This window comes from Sinocyclocheilus anshuiensis, unplaced genomic scaffold, assembly GCF_001515605.1.
Source record: "Sinocyclocheilus anshuiensis isolate Anshui unplaced genomic scaffold, SAMN03320099.WGS_v1.1 scaffold757, whole genome shotgun sequence".
In the NCBI taxonomy this organism is placed as follows: domain Eukaryota; kingdom Metazoa; phylum Chordata; class Actinopteri; order Cypriniformes; family Cyprinidae; genus Sinocyclocheilus; species Sinocyclocheilus anshuiensis.
Window position 1 is genome coordinate 12,008 of NW_015540870.1, and position 4,076 is coordinate 16,083.

The following is a 4,076-nucleotide window of genomic DNA, read 5'->3' on the forward strand; positions in this document are numbered from 1 at the left end:
GTCTGGAAGAAGTAAACAGCGTGTTTCTTTCACTTAGGTAATCAAAATGTCCTTCATTTTGGATATTGGCCGGTTTATGAGGAGACTTTTAGGAAATAGTATGATTCAGCTGTTTAGACACTTCACTGAAATGTTATAAGATTCTGTAGTAAATTCAAAGGAAGAACAAATAAAATGCATCCTCACTTCTCTAAATGTTATGATGTTCCCCAAACTTAAATGAGATTGAAGGGTCAATCAGTTTTCATCTAAAGCATAATAAGCAGAGAGCATATTGCTAAATTAAGAGCATACCACTGTTATTTTAATAACATTGAGACACTATTATATTTTTTATTGATATTTTGAATATTTTTTTTAATTTTAGTAATTTTGTTGTTTTTGTCATTTTAGCAGTTCTTATATAAAGCTTTTTTAATTACTTTTTAATGTCAAGCAACAGAAATTTATTTATTTATTTAATTTTCAGGTTTCGTTACCGTTAACTATAATAACCCTACAGCATACATAGTGCTTTTTTTCTTCTTCTAGATGAAATAGTCCCTTTGAACAATATTTGAACTTATTTGACTCTTTAGATTCAACTATTTTATAACTGCAGGTAATTGTTTCCAGTCATATAAGCAGAGTCTGAGCTCATGACTGACTTCTGTAATGAAGTGAATTTCTATGTGTGTTCAAAATCAAAGAAGACCTCAAGTACCTGAAGCCTGGTGTTGCTTGTTTCATTTCACCTGAAGCCTTTTTGTGTAATGCAATATGAAGGTATTCATAATCTATGTTATAATGCATTATATCTTTTCATAAATAATTGTAACTCAAGCTAAAATGCATTATAATAGGCCTATTTGCAGATTCCTTATTAGTTGTTTGTAATGTTTTAATGCTTTATACTTTCTAAACGATAAACAGATAAGTACTATAATTTATTATTTATGAGATCATACAATGGATTATAAGGCACGAGTAATACATTAAAAATACTTTAAAGTAAAGTGTTACAGAAATGGACGAAGAATTTCAAATAAAAGTGCTTAAAAATATCTGTCTTTGCATTAGATTACACAGTGTCATTTATTTGAAGGAAAGATGCACAAACACATTTTAAAACAAAACATCTGGTACACTTTGAAATGCAAAAACAATTAACCTGGTGTTGAAAAGTTAGTTCTGAAAAAAAGATCCACAATGAAGAAATGTAAAATGACATTTATAGGCAAGCCTCAGTATGTATGTGATGTTTTCATGTGACAAAATCAGAAGCAGATGATGACTTTATGACTTTATGACTTCTGTCTGTCTGTCTGTCTGTGTATGGGAGAATGATAATAATGTTTCTAATCTTGTTACATGGCACACAGGATTGTGTTCAGTGTTAATGATGAGCGCTGGCCTCCTCCTCCTCCTTTTCTTTCAATTTGTGTGCTGTCATCTCTCTGCACCGCCAATGAAATTGATGCGCCCTCTTCCCTGTAATTAAATCAAAAAGCGGGCAGGGGGCTTGGCTCCACGGGGGATGAAGGGGCCCGGGGCCCGTCCCATCTGTGACAGCTTCAGGAAGAGCTGTGCTTGACCAGTCGCTTCCTTCACGTTTTCTCGGTTTGTTTTTCTGGCGTGTAAAACATCAGATTTCTCTCTCCTTTTCCAGTAAACATCTTAAAAACAAGAACATGGGAAGCAAAGCTGTGTGAGAGATGAACTTATATCAGGTTATTTTCTTGTGTGGCATAAAACAAAAACAAATAAATGAACAAATCAGCCAGTGCCACGAAACAAATAAAGCTTTTAAATGAAATCAAGTCTTTGTGTTGCAAACTGGTGCATCCCAGGTAATTTTGTTGTTGTTGTTGTTTTAAGGGTATTTTAAACAATGCATTATCAAAAAATATTGAAAACAACGAGTAAATAATGTTTTAGAGAAAAAAGACCCCTCTGGTTTGAATAGGACTGTATAGTGGCGATGAAATGACGGCTGGCGTGTGTTTGTAATGTGAAGGCTGTGGCGTTTGAGAGCCCCTGTTTTGTTATTCACCGTGTGGAGCCGCAAATGAAATTACACGAGGAAGACTAAAGGACGTTCTCTGAGAATTAATCCCATTTAGAGGCCGAGCCACTTCAGACTCTTACACTGAACACTCAAGGTTTGCAGAAGAAACATTTACAATGAAAACAATCAGCGTGAGGCGCGTGCTGAGCTGAGCTGAGCTCAGGACAGAGTTACAAACACACACATTTAGATTTGCATTTACTGTGATATGAATCACTCATTTCTATACATGCATTCAATTCGTTTCTCTTGTATTAAGAGAATGCATGAAATAATCGAATAAATTCTAATAAACAGCAGAAATAAATGTTTAAATAAATACACGCCTATATCATCTTATCAGCTCATGTTTAAACTATTACTGTAAATTTCCTTTAATGCTTTAATCAAGATCTAATCATGTTCAATGTTGAATATTAGTATTCTTTTTTATTTATATTATGTATTTATGCCAGTACATATGTATATTTAAATATTCCTGTTAATTACATATTTAAATATGGAACATGGGATATTTGTAACTAAAAGATTCTTGAAGAAATTCATACAGAATCAAATATCACATACGTGCATTTTTTTAAATGTTTCCAAGCATAATTTAAAAACACGAATGTATTAAAGAAATAGCACAGTCAATATACTGTCAGTTTCTAATTTAATTTGAGTTATTTTGTGAGGTTTTTAATGGAGTGCATTAAAAGTTGAGATTTAGGGGGGAAACAAATAAAAATAAAGATATAATTGTTTTAAGTTGTTATGCTAGTCGCGATGAATTATTTCATTGAGTGCAGACTGAACAGATTTGATTTGAAATGTACTAGCCTACTGTAGTGTGTGTGTGTGTGTGTGTGTGTGTGTGTGTGTGCAGTGAAACACTGACCCCTACTGCACAACATTCACTGCAGCATCTGACAAACCACATCCATACTCATACAATACATGCGTCACTGGCTTCATACGTGTTCATATATCTGTCGTTGTAATGTTTTTAAACTGAATCACTAGACCTCATTCACATAGATGAGGCTGCAGTACAGTTTCAGAATGATTAAAGTGTGTGGTGCAAGCAGGACTCAGATATTACTGTGCGCACTGGTGAAGTTCACAATCACTCCGGCTCTGCGCCATCATCCCGTCCTCGACTCCAAACACGCACTCTTTTAATTTGAGCTCTCTGATTAGCGGATGATTGGCTGACAGACGCTCGCGCGTCCCAGGTCTCTCCCTCCCAGCCTGCAACTCAATCACAGACAATTAGCGGCTCCCCAAACACTCTCTCCTATTAGAGCGTCATAATGCGCTCATTGTGTCCTGATTTGCCAAATAAATCACTCCAGAGGCGCGCGCGTTCAGCGCGACTTGCCTTCCTTTCTCTCTTTAGTAACTTTCTTTAATAACTTTTTTTTTCAAGCTTTCATGTTTGTATCATTGGTAAATGTCCTTTTTATTTAAAAGGCTTCTCTTTATTTATTTTTTTGCAGCAGCTTCTTATCTCTATCCTACATTGTCAGAAAACTGTCCTTTTCGAAAGGTACTACTTATTTAGGTACTAATATGTTCGCTTTAGGTAATAATCGGTACCTTTGAGGTACTAATATGCATCTTTTACCGCCCCAGAGACAGCTTTTGTACTTGTTTTTTTTGTCTCTGAGAGTGCAACATTAAAAGAGTGAATAATCATAGTCTTACAGTTCGCAGAAATCTTTGGTGGACATTGCAGGATGATTCAGATCGGCTGTCCTGGTCTTTTCAAGGTTAAGAATCCATTCAGTTTGAGACAAAAGAAAGAGTGAATTATAATAAGTGACAGTCTCACCTGTGCGCACTCTCAGCTCAATGTCACGTCAAACGTCTCCATCATTTACAATCCTCTTCATTTCTGCATTGATACAAATGCACGTTTTTGTAGGCAGACTGACTTTCAGGACGAAGCAGAGAGACAGCGAGGAAACTAGAAATCGGAGTAATTTGATTGGACGAGCAGATGATGTTGAGTTCATGTTGACGGACATGAGAGGAGATCAGACAT

The 4,076-nt window shown here is 35.5% G+C and overlaps 1 long non-coding RNA gene across 1 annotated transcript; it reads right to left on the reverse strand.

The window, feature by feature from the left end:
- Positions 1–1,301: 1,301 nt before the first annotated feature.
- Positions 1,302–3,310, reverse strand: LOC107688077 (uncharacterized). Its single transcript, XR_001634193.1, has 2 exons — positions 3,132–3,310; positions 1,302–1,655 (listed from the first exon to the last, which is right to left on the reverse strand). It is a non-coding gene; the product is annotated as an uncharacterized LOC107688077 (long non-coding RNA).
- Between the last annotated feature and the right edge of the window lie 766 nt (positions 3,311–4,076).